General features: G+C 48.1%; 1 long non-coding RNA gene across 2 annotated transcripts in view; it reads left to right on the forward strand.

Moving 5' to 3' along the window:
- The window catches only part of LOC113566660, a 41,996-nt gene extending 24,969 nt beyond the window's left edge, over positions 1-17,027 (forward strand). For both annotated transcript variants that reach the window (XR_003409185.1, XR_003409186.1), the window contains one exon: positions 16,790-17,027. This is a non-coding gene — a long non-coding RNA (uncharacterized LOC113566660). The remainder of the gene's footprint in view (positions 1-16,789) is intronic.
- Positions 17,028-17,080: the final 53 nt, after the last annotated feature.

Below are 17,080 nucleotides of genomic sequence, written 5' to 3' on the forward strand. Positions count from 1 at the left end.
TCCACCAGGGCCCCCCACCCCCCTTCGTGGCCGCCACTGCGGCATCTCAAGGATTATGAATATATACTCGTACGTATATCTTTTACGATTCCACACAAAAACAAAAATTGATTCAAAAAACTCATTCGTGTGTAAAAATGTCAAGCAAAAGCCGTGGAGGAGCGAGAGAGACATTGGCTTAATGGATGCCATGGCCTCTCCCTCTGCCCTCTGCTCTCTGCCACGCGTGGCTTTGGGGAAAATTCATCGCATGGAAAATCCATTTATCAAAAAACGACGACCCATACCCAGAAAAAACCGCAAGCGCATCGCACAATTTGACGCGGCAACAAGAAACAAACGAACAAATGATTTAAATTAATCCACTTAAGGCCACTCAAAGCCCGTGCTGCCAGCCAGAGCCAGAGCCAGGGCCCAAAAATGTATGCTACACATTCGCAGGCAGACACAAAACGAACACAAGAGAAACATGCAATATATATTCCGAGTATTCACAATTTTCCCTGGGAATAAGGAAAAAATGTCATACGCTGAAAGTTGGGTGGACCTCTGGGACGAAGGGCGAGTGAGAAATTAGACCAGGAAATGATTCACCTTGTTTGTGTGTCCAGGCAAAGGAGGGAGGGGGGATAGTGTGTGCATGGGATGTAGAAAACTCTACTTACAGACATTCGAGCTATGGAAACATTAAGTGATTATCCATCGAGAGATGCAACACAGATCGTTCCAAGACTGTGGCGTTATGTTTTGACCAGGCTTGAGGAAACTCCTTTGAACGGTTTACAGACCCATTCCCCAGGGTTCAACCAAACAGGAATGCTGCCCCATAACAGAATAGGTATTTCGCCCCACAAATATGTAAGTGGCGTGACTTGGGGGCTGGCGACCCCCTGACATATTGAAAAACGTCAGCGAAAGGAAAGAAATATTTTTGCAATTTCAATATAAAGCCTGGAGGCATGGGCCAAAGGCGGCTAAGGACAATCGTGGGCGACGGCACGCCTTCAAATGTGGGTCAAACCACACAAACCCCCCCCCGCCCCCCTCCCCCACCCACACACACACAACAAAGAGACAGACACACGCAATTGTGTGTGGGTGTTTTTTTTTTTTGCGAGCGCCTCTCAAAAGGGGGGTGGCAGTTGGTTGTCAACGTAACGACCCCACAGGCCCCAACCGAACCGATGCCCCGACCAGAACCCGCATTCCTGCCCCGCATTGCGCCGCGGCAATAAAAACAATCAAATCCCCGGCCGCGTATAAGGCTGGACTTTTGCCTTTGTCTCCCCCTCTGCGGGGACCTTTTTTCTACTTCAGATTTTCCCCTATTTTGTTGTTGTTTAACCGTCATAGTGGCGACACTTTATTGGTGCATCCTTGCAACTTTTATAGACCCATCGGCAAATTCTCACACACACCCTCTGGCACACCCACTCGCTGCCGCTGCCGCTGCCCCTGCCGCTGCCCCTGCCGCTGCCCCTGCCGCTGCCCCTGCCGCTGCCCCTGCCCCTGCCTCTTCCTTTGTGTGTGGCGTATGGCGTGTGTGCCTGCCGCCGTCATCCTTGTATGATGATATTTATGTGTGAGTGTGAGTGTGTGTGTGTGTGTGTCTTTCGTTATTTACCGTTATTTTAGTGCATTGTACGTCACGGCGGAAGTGAAGGAAGTGGCGGGCAGGGGAGCGGGGGGATATTAGTGCCAGGATATGGGGGATTGGGATCGTCCGTCCACAAACACACACGCGCAAGTAACCGTACACTTGGAGAAAACCAAATATGCAGAATTTCTGATCTTCATAGATTCCATGCCCAAGATTTCACAGAAGAAAGCGTGAAAACTATCTCTTTAAGCAGATCTGCTACCTAAATTCTAAGTCTCTTTGTCTCTCCCAGTGTGGCTTAGCATTCAAGGGCGAGTAACGAGTGATTTCTGGCACACCAGCTCTATCTCTTCTTCCCTCAAGCTCTATCCTGGAGAGACCCGAGTCGACTGCCTGCCTGCAAAAATAATTTCTTAATCTGTAGATATTCGCATACCGTTCGTGCCACACAGCCCGCCCATGCATGTGTGTGTGCATCTTCCACAAATGTAAATTTAGGAGTTCCAAAGAAGTCTTGAAAAAAAAACCAACAACAACAAATAAAGAAGGAAACCAAAAGAAAGGGAAGAAATATAGCAAGCACGAACACACATGGAGTCCCTCTCTCCTGCTCTCTTTTGCTCCCTTTTGCTCCTCCTTCTAAAGTGGCGTCCATATGCTGCTCCTTTCGTCGATTCCTGGGCGCCATGTGCTTCATGTGTGCCACATTTTGTTTGGTGGCCAACTTTTTTGCGCTCCACCTTTCCTTTTTTTTTGCTTTTTACTTTTTGTTGCTGTTGGCGTGACGATAGCACGGGCAAAATACAAAGTGGAAGAAACTAGCAGGACAAGAAGGTTGCTTGAGGTTTGAATACCCTTACTTTTGTGGATCTGCCATCTGCCATCAAGGGTACATACATACACATACACAACACACTCGTATATGTATCCTTGTGACCCCCTGTGACCTACTCATCAGAGTCGGAATACCCCCCATGCGGTTAGGGTATCGTAAAGAGGGAGCTCGTTAGAGCTAAATAGAAAGCCAGATGATAATCGAATGGGATTTTTTCCCGTGTGTGTGTGTGTGTGTGTGTGTGTGTGTGTGGGTGTATTGCATTAGATAAGTATATCGATATCTGAGAGATAAAAGAGGAAAATGCAGATAATTCGAATAGATAAAATGTGTGTGCGTGGGCGCACACTGCACAAGTACAGTGTGCACTCGACCAGGGTGATCGATTCCAAGGACTCAATTAATGCCCTTTAAATCGATCGAAATAACCAAAAAGCAAATAGAGAGCGGAGAGAATTTACATATTTGTGGAATTATGTTGTTTAAACAGCCGTGAAAATGGAAAAGGAAAATTTATGCCAGTTATAATGAACTTTTCCGAAATTAAATGCCAACAATCGAGCGAAAAACGGGCCATCAAATTCAGGCCCCAAAGCTATTGAATTTTTGTTTTCGGATATTATTTTCGGTTCGCAGGAGCAGGATGCCCCGCCTCGCCTGGCCCCGAAAATCATGTGGCAGATTGCAGGACGGCAATTGACAATTTGACGGCAAATTATGAAAAAAAAAGAAACCATAGCCCTACCGAAAAATATGCATAAAGTGCGAAAATATGCAATGAACTGTGGAGTATTTTTTGTGTCCTGAAATGTTGAATTTTTGGACGATCTTTAAAGCAGAGATATTAGGGAATGAATGAACGTACTTTACTTCGAGACTTTACTTCGCTTGCAGTTACCTCCCTCCCCTCCTTCCCCTCCTTCTTAAGCTGGCAAACACAAGCAGCAGCAGCAGGAAGTACAGTCAACCGCAAGAGCAGGGCACAGCACAAGGCACACGGCTCGTGGCACACACAGTATTCGGTAATAACCGGACCCCTACTCGTATCCCTCTCCCAATTAGGTCGTATCACCCGGCCCCCGGCCCACAGCCCCCAGCCCCCAGCCCCCAGGCCCCAGCCCCTTGCTACGTGCCCCATGCTACGGGTTGTCGCCTCTGTGTGTCTCTCGCATCGGTGTCCGTTTTAAGCCCATATAAGCCGCTCTTAAACCCTTCTTCGATGCGTAGCCCTGCCATTTAATACAAATTTCCCCCAGTCTCCCCAGTGTGTGTGTGTGCTTGAAGTACTCTCTCAAAAGCCAATTACAAGCCTCGCAATGTCACCCAAAGAAGGGGCAACAGAAACAGGACTCGGCCCTGAATGCTAGGAGGCTGGAGCGGGGCGGAGCGGGGCGGAAACTGGCCATAACATTTATAAGATCACGTGCTCAATTATTAAGCCACTAAATAAATAAATAGCGGTCCACTGACACGTGCCGTTGAATGCCGAAATCAGCCTACCTCCCACAACCCTCCTCCCGCCTCTCTAATGACATTTATGGGGCCTGGCCGGGTCTTTGCCGAACAAACGCAGGCACAAATAAACGAAAATATCATTCAGTGGGCACATTACTCATACGGCACGCTGTGTTCCGTGGTCTCCGCCGTGCCATTTAATTAATCACGTGGATAACTAATGGATGGACCCGCTGTAACGAGGAACCTGCGCAGGAACCTTTTTATGGCCAATAAAGTTGTATATACAGTAACTCTGAACTAAAGCAAATATGTGGATGGATGGCACTACACTAATCAGTCGAGAATTAAGCTGGCTTCGCAGAGATTTAGGGCCGCAGCTAATTTTATTTGTAATTAAAGAATAAACAAATAAATATCCAAGTATTTCCAGACCCTGGCTGCGGCTGCCTGCTTCGCAGTTCGCTTATCTCTTGATCTACGTTTTGTCCACGCAAACACTCGGCATTTCCTTCTGTTCTTCCTTCTCTAGCGCTCTCCCGCTCTCTCAGCAACAAACATACAGGTGGTCGACTCCCTCTCTCTTTGCGCTTTGACGGGACAGAGAGGTCCGAAAAGCCAAGGCGTTGCGTTTGCGAAAGAGAGACGATTCGCTCAGAGAGGATCAAAACGGACGAGCTGAGAGCGCTGCAGTGATGAGTGCGGGTTAGAAAGAGATGCAGACAAACGGCAATTGCGTCGCAGTTTTTGCTATGCTGCTACGCTCTTCTTGCGCCCAATGTGCCGCAAGGGAAACCGATCGGAATGCAGTGTCTAGCCATTCGTTCTTTCTGTGGAATTCGACAAGTGTAAAAGTGGGTTTTGTTTGTTCCTTTCCTTTCCCGAGCCTGATGGCGACCCCGTTTATACACACATACATATGTATGTACATCTGTACATGGGTTTGTATATTGTGTGGTGATAAAAATCGCGCAATTAGCCAGCGTTGATTTTTGCACACACACAAGCACACACAGGACAAAGGCCCACCCGTACACAGGTGTGTGTGTGGGTATGTATTTGTTATGGCGGTCTTTGGATAAGTAGAACAGAGGAGGACGTACCCGATCCCCGTGCAGTGCCACCGCAGGGGTTGCAGCTCCTATCGTAGGACTAATTTACGACCAGGGCGCAAAAATAATTTACTTTTTGCACGTTGCCGTGTGAGGGGGGCGGCAGGTGGGTAGGTGGATAGGGGGATAGGGGGATAGGGGGATAGGGGGACACTAGAGCGTTTAAACGAAGGTGCAAATTAAATCAACATGCATATCCGTTTGACACCGTTTCGCTATATGGCGAAAGCCCCCCATAGAAACCCACCGAAATGCCCCAAAGAGCATGAGAGCAGCGGCTTGGTGGGGTTTGGGGAGGCGGAGGGGGGCTGTGCAAATGACCGAAATGGAAAAATAGGGGGTTTGCTGTGGTGTGTTGAGGGTGAAAGGGGGGGTAAATGAAAAATGGAAAAACTTTCGGTCATGTTTGTGTCAGTGTTTGTGTGTGTGTGTGTGTGTGTGTGTGTGTGTGTGTGTTTCAACCTTGTTAAAAATCTGGGACGCATAGATATTCCACCTGTCGAGCGGGGGAGGCGGTAGGGGGGGGGGGGAATGGGGCAGCAAAGAGTTTTCATTTTTGGTGTCAGAGGCGCTGCAAGGGGGGCAGAGATACAATCACAAGCGGAATAAAATGCCAAAACAGGAGATGAATGGAAAAGCAACAACAACAAAATGGTGGAAAAACGCGAAAGATCTTTCGGGCACAGGCTGGCCCCCTGCACTCGAGAGGACTCTCTGGCTGGCCAATAGCTGGAGGAACCACATTTGCAGTCCATTTTTCTCAAGCAACACAATGTTGTCCCCCCCCTCCCCCCCCAATCTTTCCGTACAAATCGAGAAAAAGCCACAAATTATATAGATCCAGAATGGGGATCAGGAAGTGGCTGCTTACTTTATTGAAATTATTTTCCATAGGAATGAGTGTACATATCGGTTTTCATTTCTCTAGTCAAGGGGAATCTTTTATCCATATATCTAGTAAAAATATATAGCTTTCATCCATAAAAAAACCGTAGTATCTTTCAACCATTAATCTACTAAAAAGGTTAGGTTTTATCCATTTGCCTAGGGAAAAGTATAGCTTTTATCCATTTCTAAAGTAAAGAGGGTAATTTTTTTGCCCATTTTTCTAGTAAAAGCAATCTATCAAAAAGTGTATCTTTTATCCATTCATCGGTTGCTCTAATCGAAAAGAAGTAAATATATCTCTTAAAATATTTCTATAGTAAAAAAGTGGTATCTTTATGGTCGAAACGAATGAAATGAATACTTTTTAATGACAACACGGAAACTGCATTAAAGCTTACAGGCAAGACAGAGAAAAAAAAATCAGCATAGATACATATGTATCTGTAGTCGTAAATGTCGGAGAGAGAGACTGCAATGCGGGTGGGAGAAAGGAGTGCAGTGCACTGTGGTGTGGGGGTGGGGGAGGGGGGGAGACACCTGTCGGCAAGGAGTGGCTGTGCGATGGCAGGGGGAGGGTGAGGGGGGTTGGATCTCCGGTGTCAATCCCGAAAAGGACAAGAATCCGTCACTCCGTGCGAAGGGGGGGGGGGGGGGGGGGGGGAGTGGAAGTGGATATGGAAATGAAAATGGATATGGAAATGGAAATGGCTGATGATTTCCTTTTGGATTTTGTTGGAGATGTTCAACGAGCATTTAAATTGCAAAATAGAACATAATATTTATTGCCTTTGGGCATAGATTGGTTGGATATTAATATTGAAATAAATCTTCTTTCTTTTTAGGTAAGATGAAAGCGTAACTTGAGGGATTTTCAAACATTTTTAAGTTTTATGGTAAATATTATGGAATATCTTTCTGCAAGTCGCAATCGACTTTAAATAGTTAATAGCCATTCCCCCCCCAACCCCCCAGACCCCCCCAGAAAGTGTTAACCGAAACTCATTTGTTGTCTGTGCACGCGCTAAACATTTTAACATAAAAAAAAAAAAACAAAAAACACTGATGGACACAAAGCCAAAGAGCAGGGGGAGGGGGAGGGCGGATGCGAAACGCTTGACACTCGCTTAAATAAAAGATTTTTTAATTAAAAATATTTCACCTGCAAAAGCAAAAGCTCAAAAAAGAGCGAAAAAAGCGAAAAAAGCGAAAAGCAGCGGGCGGTGTCGACACAATTTTCCCCTTTTGCGCTCACATAAATAAATGCAACCACGCACCAGAAACGGTAAAAGAACAGCAGCGGCGGCAGCAGGGGCAGCATTGATGGAGGCCTTGGATACCCCTTTGCGGGTGTAAACTTCAGTGTTTTCTGTGGAACATCTGGATTATGTTCAGAGAGATGGATGGAGAGAGATATGGATGTGGCCTTAGCAAAGGTTTGGTGGGAATATCTACAGAAAGTCAAGGGCATTGCCATAAGCTATGATCTGATGAGCATCGATATAGTCAAGGGTACGATGGGAAGGTACACCGATGGTAGAGTAAGAGTTTGACTTGGGAAGCGAGAAGACGGGCGTACATAGATATGGAAAGAAACCCGATTGTAATCTAGTCTCTGGAGCGGATTACTACTCACTTGCAGGATCCCCACAACAACAGGAAACAAAAGCATAGGTCCTAGGAAAACTGTACTTAAAGTCTTTTGGAAAACGTCAAAACGTTTCACAAATCATAATGCCCCACAGCAAGGGGTATAAATAACTACAGCAACATCAACATAAAGAGCAATTTAACAACAAAGACACGTGCCAAATGGGAAAGGCAGTGGGGAGGCAGGTGAGGTGAGAGGATGAAAGCATCAGGGAAGAGCCGAAAGAAAGGGCAAAGGTGTAAAGGGAGCGGGGAGCGGGGAGCAGGGCGGAGTGTGGAAGTGTGGGAGCGCGCGGGCATGGGAAAGGGACATCCAGCAGTGGGTCAGCGAAATGAAAAAAAAAAAGCCGCTGGCGTAAATATAAATAAATGAGGCGCCGCCCAGCCACAAAGCGAGACAGAGATGGAGAAACGGAGAGAGGGAGGGGGAGGGAGATGGAGAAGCTGCCACACACAGAGCGTGGGGGTTAGAGGGGGACAGGAGAGAGGAGACAGGAGACTGGTGACTGGGAGCAAGAGAGATGGGTATAATGCGCAATTCACGGATGCGGTGGGTGCGAATGACAAATAATTAAACCAATACCCAAACAATTGAACTGTAGGTGGCGCCTTAAGGTCATTGAGAGCCCGTCATTGCGGTAAATATACGACAACAACAACAACAGCAGCAACGACAAGGAAATAAACAACAAAAAAATGACGCATTTAATGGGAAGCGGTAGAAGAAGCACAAGGGGTTTCCAAGGGGGTAAAAAAAGCAGCACTACACTGAGAGAACAAGAACATGCCACAGGAATACACAGGGATGGGTGGCACGAACCAATGGGAGGAGTAGAGTGGGAGTCACTATTGAATGCCCGAAATATATACTTTTTGGTAGAAGGTTTAGAAAAGAGTTTAAGAGGCCTCAAAGGCCTCAAGAGATCCGATCAAATGTACAAGATTTTGTATGTGACTAAGGGGGTATTTCTTTGAAATACTCTTCGTGATGTTTTCTTCTAGTCTCACAGAACAAATTGCTCCCTCAGAGGCCTCTTCTCCCGATGGCCTATGGGCTGCTCGGTTTGCCCGCAGTGCCACATCCAGCACATCGCTAAGCTCTTGAAGAAAAATTACAAAAATGATGGCAGACGAAGCTTAAACAAAAGCAAAAACAAAAACAAAAACAAAAAATGACATGAAATGAATGAAATTGGAGGAGAGGAAACGAAAGCAGCAGTGGGATCAGTGCAAGGACATGCCACGTCATGCTGACAGGAGGCGTGTTCCTCTGGCAGGCGGCGGGCGGTGGGGGGCGGGGTGTGGCATGTGGACTCCTCTCTACATGTGTCATCTGTGTGAACTTGATTGAGTAGAGTGGGCGGAACGGTGGGGCGGTGGGGACGGGGGGGACGGGGGGAGCACACGACACAACGACGACGACGACGACGTGCTAAATTTTGAGAGATGGCCAAAGCTTCTGTTAAATTGCTCACGCCAGTTGGTCAACGAATCACGAGGAGCAGGGGGAGTGGGGAGGGGAGGGGAGACCGGAATGAACACATCACTGGCAGTGGAAAATGGAATATACACCACTCCATGATAATCAGTTGTGGACACTTTGTGTGTGTTTGTGTGTGTGGGGGGGGAGTGGAGGGGGGTCCTTCGGAGTGGGCCCTCTCTCCGGGCGGGTGGCTCTGGATGGATGGCCCAGCTGTGGAGCACAACTTTGTCCGGCAGCAGCCTGCTGATGGTAATGTTTACTCACTTATGCTTATGCATATTCGGTTGCAAATTATCTTTTTGCGCCCAGCAGGAAGTTACAGTTGGAAAAGCACTCTCGAACGAGTTTCCTTGGTGCTGGGGGGTGGGTGCTGGGGGCTGGAGGCTGAAAGGGCTTTCAGTTTTCGGAATACGATTAAAAAACTCTCCCCCCCCCCCCCCCCCTCTCGGGGGGAGGTTATAGTAAATGAAAATTGTGTTTACCAATTTGCATTGCTGCATTTATTTCAATAAAGAGAGAGAGGGGGGAGAGAGGGAGCTGGTTTTACTGGGTTATCGTTTTAGTTTTCATTAAGTTTACGGGTAATGCGGGACGAAGGGGCTTCGCAACACTCAGAGCACTTATCCGATAGGTTTAATGCTCGTAAACCTCTTAAAAATATGCTCGTTGAAGTTTCTGTTCAACTGGAATACTGGAAATGAATACTTTTAAGGTAATTTCAGTTAAACAGTGTTGGTAATCGTGCAAAAACGTTTTGGTCCACTATTGAGCAACAAGCTGTAGAAAAGAATGCATAATTAAGTGTTGAATAACGTTCGAAATGCATTCTTGGAAAACAGTGTTGATAAACGTTGAAATTTAATTCAAATTTTCAAAAATAATACCCATACAGTGGATTATTATTCGTTAGCTCGATTATTATGTCGATTATATACAGTGTTGGCTAACGACTTATGCATATTTGATCACTTGTTGATCAAAAGAGAGCTTCGTGTTTTTTTTTTTTTGTAAATTCTTGTAGACCGAAAGAATTTGCATCCCTTTTCCATACGAAAGCCAAAACTTGAGCTTGGGTGTTGTTTCAAACGAAATTTAGTGCCCATAAAATGGCTCAAATAACCCTCAGATCCTCTTTATGCTGCCAGAAACTGTCCGTTGCCAAAACTCATTTGAAACCTCATATGGAGTCCTCTCATTATTTTGTGTGTCGTTTGTTTGTGGGTTTTTTTTTGGCTCGTAAGCATTGCGCTGTCGCTTATCGTTAGTCGCTTTGCCAGGACAGTCCCAGGACATGGGCCCTGTCCATTTGGCTTCGTCTCCTTGGAGACCCTGTCGGGAAAGGCAGGGAAAGGGAGGAGCCCCGAAACAGCAACAAGAAACGAACTTTAACTGGCACAAAATACTCGTACACCTGTGACCCCGTTTTGTGGGGAGCTCCGGCGCGACGCAGTCAGGCAGGCAGGCAGGCAGGCAGGCAGGCAGGCAGGCAGGCAGGCAATGCAGACAAATCAGCACTGAAATTTAATTTGCATGGGCCTTCTATTACTCCTCCCAGAGCACAGAACTTCGGACGGGGCGTCGGACCGGCCAGGCCCCAGAGTCAACAAAGCGGAAACAACAACAAAGTTGGAAACCCAATTCGCATTTGGCCCACCCCCCCTCCTCCGTTGGGGGCATACTGTATATATATGTATGCCTCAGCGTCAGCTTCAGCTTCAGCTCCGACTCGAGACTTGGCTTTCACGTGCAATCGCTTTATTTGATTTTCATTTTTGGGGCCAACATACAACAGCAGCAGCAGCAGCAGCAGCAGCAGAAGGAGAAGCAGTAGCAGCAGCAACAGAAGCAACAGCAACAGTGGCAACAACACGCCCCAAAGGAGCAGAAGGAGGAGGAGGAAAGGCCCAGGCAGAGGCAGAGGCAGTAACTATAATTTTTAGTGCCCTCGACTTGTGCTTATACAGCTGCGGTCAAGATAATAGCGGTGCTAATGGGTCTATCCCCATTGAGAAACTAAAGAGTACAAAGTTATATTCAAGAATAGCGCAGTAGTCCATGGGTTGGACGCTCCTTGGTCTCCAAAGGACTGCAGTAGCTCCTGTGGATATCCTGTGGTCGCGCAACGCTTTCTTCTACACCCCATAAGCAAGCATTACCTTGATGCAGGGACTCTTGCTTATTATTACGGCCGCAGCTGTAGAGATGTGTGTTTGTGGCACAGTTTTTGGCCGAAACATAGGGCCAGGGCAGAGGCGGAGGCAGAGGCGGAGGCAGAGGCGGGGGGGATGGGGCTGTGAGGCCTAGAGATGCCATGGCCTCGCCGTGCAACCACTTGGGCAACGGTTAAGGCAAACATCCTGCAATGCCCCCCTCTTTGCCTCTTTGCCCCTTTGCCCCTTTGCCCTGCCTCAAAATCTTATCCGCATTCGCATCCACATCCGCATCCGCATCCCCGCAGTCATCACCATGAAGGGGAAACGAAACGGGTGCTAATGCACTTGCACTCCGGTGGCAAGCACATAATTCGCTGCCCTCGAGCACACATGAGAGCGGCGGCACCGACACTCGCACGCCCCGCGTCATGCCACAAGTGGAGGACGTTCCAACACCCTCTTCATGGGGATGCCGCCGCCGTCGCCGCCAACAGTGGGTGCTAATTAAGTAGAACACTAGAATTGCGGGACGCTTCGATGGCCATAAACTATGAGGGTCGGGCGGAGTCGAGCGGGGGGCGTCTAATGAGCTGCGAAACGGGTGGTGCGGCAGCGGGAAATGTAGTTTTTAATTGGATATAAATATTGATGGGCCAATTCAAAGGGAATTCCCTTTTTTTCGCCCTTGAATTGAGTGCATAAAATCCGCAGAATGCGCTACTTAATCAAATATTATTATCGTGTTTATTAATTAACATTCAAACTCTCAACAGCCCGGACCTGTGACAGAAAATGTTTAAATTTCAATTAAATAAACATCGTATGCGTGTCCGGTTGATTGCAATCGTGATTTCGTGTCAATATTCGCTCTATTCCAAATGGAGAAAGGGCCAAGGCCTCAGCCAGCTCTCCAGAGGGCATCCCAATGGCCTGGCTGGTTGCTTCCCCCGTAGCCAGGTGGCACTGTGTGGCAATCAGGCGAAGCAAAGCCATATGGTTCTCTAGGGCTGTTGCCTGGTGCTTTGGTGCTCATTAGAAGTGATGGCCGTTGGAGGATCCCCTGACAGTACCCCCGACCCCCGACCCCCGACCCCCAACCCCTGACCCCTGCATGCAACATAGATGCCTCGAAGGTATCGTGGCTGCTGCTGCTGCTGCTGCTGCTGCTGCTGCTGTTGTGGCTGGCCGTCGGACTCGTGTTGCACATGGCGCCCGTCGAGGGCCATTCATTTGCGGCCTCTCCACCCAGCCAGCCATTCCCTAGGCTCCGTCGTACCCTGTAATACAATGGGGCTCCCTCCGGCACACTTGAGCTCTCTTGAGGTCGTCGTCACTTGCCTTGATGTTCGGGTGAGCGGCAGAATGTCGTGTAGTGGGCTTTGTCTTTCGTTTTGTGGCGCTGGCGCTTTTCTGCTGAGCTTTCGCTATCTTATCTGCTATCAGTTAATGCCGCCCGCCGTCTTTGGGGCTGTAAATTATTAGTTGTTTGCGTTGTTTTCTCTCTGCCCCTGCCCGTGCCTCTGCCTCTGCCCCTGCCCAGCCCCTGCCTCTCCCTCTCCCTCTCGTCGTTTTTCTTTTTTGTATTTATTAAATAGTTGCATAAATATCGAGCTTAACGCGAGGCGTGCAAAATGAATAGCCCAAAGCCTGGGGCACGCACGCACACAATCGGAAGGTTAGGAGGGGGGTAGGGGCCCTTGACTGACCCCAGGAGATAACACGCATACGCCCTGGTGTACGCGCACGAGTGTCAGCGTGAAAGGAAGTCGAGGAAGTCGAGGCATTGTGGCTGCTATGAAGGGCATTCGGTGTACAAAGGGTATATTTTCATGTAGAGGTACGTGACCCTTCCATTTGTGGCATTCGTAGGGCCTCCTGCGCCTCCAAAGGTCTTTCCAATGTGGTATCTGATATCTACCCATTGGCTGGAGATCGTTACGACAGAACACCACCCGCCACATGCAATCTGTAGCTCGTTGCGCCGACACCCCGACTCTCTCGCTACTGCTCGTGCTCGTTCTTACTCTCTCGCTGCTGCTTGTGCTCGTACTTACTCTCTCGCTACTGCTTGTGCTCGTACTCGTTCTCCTACTCCTACTCGTGCCCGTGCTCGTACTCTCTCACTCTCTGCTTTTACTTTTACTCCCGTGTACCTTTGGAGTTGCATGCGTCATCTATGAATGCACTTATGCACGAGTATGTACGGCTTTCGAGAGCCTCCTGAAAGACGAAAGACCTTCGGATCAGGCAATGTTTGCCAGCTCGAGCCACAATTTGTCTGCAGCTCTATCCACCAGCCACCATCTAAGGGCGTTCTCGTGCCTCTTCCACTTTCTGCAAGCACATTACCAGCCATAGTTTTTGCCAGCCCCGATTGAGGGTGTTCGCATTGTCGAAAGACTGCTGTTGCCTTCTTGATTTGCCATTTCTGAAGCTGTTATTATCGACAATTTTTGGGTCACACAAACAGGACGTAGCACATGCAGGAAGGAAGGAAATCCTTTGTATTTCCATCTCTGGCAAAACTCATAAATGAACATTTCCTTAATGGCTGCGCTGCCATTTCGATCCACTTGACTGCTGCTGCTGCTGCTGCTGCTGCAGCTGCTGCTGCATCGTCAAGGAAACCAGGACATGCAGTGCATGCGTCCTGAATCCGTTATGCAGTAACCGGATGGCAGAAAGTGTGCTGTTAGCCAGGCCACAATCGATACTCGATTTAAATTGTTCGTTTAATGACTATATGTTGTATTACGGCCTGCAATACCATATTTCAGGGCCGAAAGATGAGAGTAATTGGTAAATGCAATTTCCCAGGGAATCGAGAATTGATTGCCAGACTATCGTGCAGCAGATGAAAGCCAAGCCAAGCCAAGAGACAAAAGAGACGTAAAACATAACATACATACTTCTCCTCTTCCGTTGGGAGAGCCACGAACAGCCGAATGATTGATTGTTTGATTCGAGAATAATCGTGTTTTTTGCTCTTTGTCTTTCGGGGGAAATGAGGCTGATGCTGAGAAAATTTCTATTCATATTCGTCCAACTCCCACGAGTATTTCGGGGCCTATTGGCAGCACCAGGTAAATAATTGATTGATTCAGTCGCAAATCCCTGTAAAAGCCACACTCAGGCGTGTGATTTGTTGCACACACATGCACATGTATGTACAGATGTATTTGGGAATTATTTGTGAGTTATTTCGCCTCGAAGAAATCAGGCAAATGAACAAATTTAAGCAAACAGCACTTTGAGTAAATAAACACTACAGGATTTTGTAAATGTTGCAGCTCTTAACTACAGAAACGTGATTTGGCATGCATTTCCAGTAGAATTTAATTAGGTTCGAGAATGGTACGCCATACGCAAAGGGGAATGTAGGGGTATCTACGAATAGTGGTGGAGTGGTAACCCCATAGGGTACCTGTATGCATATCATCTCGATCGGTGTCAAAAGCCAAGTCGAGCGCCTTGGTTGCAGGGACTATAAGAGACTCCTGTGGCACAGCTCTGGCCATATCCACTGGGTTGTTGCATCATTGGATCATTAATATAGCCAGAAAGAACAAATGATACCAGGCAGTGGCTGTCTCTCTCTCACAAACACACTCTTCCTCGTGCAGTGTGCAACATCTGGCGGAGGGGAGCGAGATAGCAACACCGTACGGGGTGCCGGGTGAATGTAGAACCTCGGCTTTCCCGCTTTCCCTTGCCGTGAGGGCCCTTCCCACTGCAACCCTGGGACAAAAGGACTATTAACTGCATTGATTTCCAGATTTATTGGGTATGGACTGTGGCTCTGGTTTCACGCTTTTCCGGCTATCATTTAAACATATTTGTATTCCAGAATTCCATTTCTGGATTCTATTTGGTGGAGATCTCAAAATGTTGTTCGATGGGGGGTGAATTCTACATGAATGACCATGATCGCTGCTAGCTTTTCGTCCTCTCTCTGGGCGAAAGTCTCTCAGGAAGACCGGAGACCCAAGCGCCGAAGAAAAGAGAGAAGGAAACCGCTGAGCATAATCTTGCGATGAGGATAGGTGGCCGATTGATGTTCTCAATTTTCTAGCCGTAGACTAGAGTTGGTTCGTGGGTTGCAGGGGAAGGGCGGGGTGGGGGACTACATTTCGTAGTCCCACTGCGACCTGGGAAGGTATACTCGGAGGAAGGACGCAGTGAATCCTGCATGGATATGTATGTGGAAATAAATGAAATGAAAATGAAATAAAATAAACATTTGTTGCACCTTAATCGCATCCACCCCCCGCGCCCCTGCGCCCCCGCTCTCCCTCTCTGGGACCCTCCCTTTTGGCATGAACTTTACTCGTATAATAAATCATTCAAGGTAATCCCCAGGACTTTTCGCATTTCTCTCCTTGCTCCTAAATGTTTTCGCCCCCTCGAGGAGTGGAGTGGAGGTGGAGCGGGGGCGGAGCTGGGGTGGAGCGGGGGCATGTATAGAGGGAATAGTAAATTAGCGACTTAGTGCAAGTTCGGGCGGAAAGGAAAGGCATTTCTTGTTCACTTTCCTTCACTCTAGAATTCTCTTTGTAAGCCTTTCCCTTCCTCCTTCCCCTTCCGCATTGGCAGGATCAAGTTGGCTGCACATGAGATTGGACTTGTGGCTTCTTGGGCTGTGCTTCGAGTTAAATAAACTTAACTCGATGATGGGTGATGGCTGATGGTCGGATGGTCTGTCGGATGGTCTGATGGCCTCTTGGCATGCAATTTCAGGCAGAGCCCTGGCAGGCAGGTCTCAGCCCTGGCAACGGCAAGGAGGAGAGTAAAGAAGGCGTCGAAGGGGAAGGGGAAGGGTAAGGGAATGCTAGGGACACAATGCGTCATCAGCATTATTCTTACACTTCAACGCACCCAAAACGACGGACAAATGTTGAGAAAGTGCGCATTCACCGGGGGAGGGGGGAGGAGCGGAGGAGGGGGCTCCTTACGTATGTAACATTGTTGGGGATACTCTTTGAGTTCATATCGAAAATGATTGATCATCGCAAACAGAATTTTAACGAGCTTTTCTTCCTTTTAAAGCGAGTCCAACCTGGAACTTCCTTAAACTCCACTAATCCCCCGATTATCTGCATGTCCTGCCCTTGTCCGTCTGATATTCTCTTCAAAATGGTGTTGTGTAGAGGCACACGTGGCTCGGGTACTGATCCCTTGTCCGATGTACTTTATGGGGCGGCAAGCGCAGCCCTCTGTTCGATATACCCCTTGAATACTCTTCGAATGCAGGGTATTAATATATATGGAGGATAAGGCGACGACGAAAAGGGGGACTGAATCGAGTGGTTGGCTTCAGCGATGATATGGGGATCCATTAACGCAATTGCCTTGACCGCTCGGCACCCACACCCGTACAGCCGTACACCCGCACACCCGTACACCCGTACAACCGTACAACCGTACACCCGTAAGCCATAAACCAGGGAATGGGATCATTTATCTTAGTTAATGTTTTTATCCACGAACTAGATTTAAGACTTGCGCTTTTACAGCTGCCGCTGCTGCTGGCGCTGCCGCTGCATTTACTATGCAATTTTATGGAATATTATATATATATATATTATATTTGAATTTTCGTCTGTTTTTCTTTGGCAGGGAAGCACAACAGAAATCTGCAGTTAAAGCGAATGAGAGAGCTTGGACAAACATCAACAGGAGCCCGGAAGCACGGAAGCACGGAAGCACGGAAGCACGAAGGACCAACCAAATCATAAGTAAACAGAGCGAGAGGGAGCGAGCGGACAGGGTGGACAGCGGATAGGGGAGGCGGCAGGACGAAGGATAAACGTGGTCTCGTTGCCATGAGTGCAGCCTCGGGTGTTGTCAAGGAGTAGCAGGTGATAGGAGCTGCAGCAGAGAGGCACAACCACAATAGACCTCCGCACC

This window comes from Drosophila persimilis, unplaced genomic scaffold (genome assembly GCF_003286085.1).
Source record: "Drosophila persimilis strain 14011-0111.01,24,50 unplaced genomic scaffold, DperRS2 tig00000808-arrow-arrow-pilon, whole genome shotgun sequence".
NCBI lineage: Eukaryota > Metazoa > Arthropoda > Insecta > Diptera > Drosophilidae > Drosophila > Drosophila persimilis.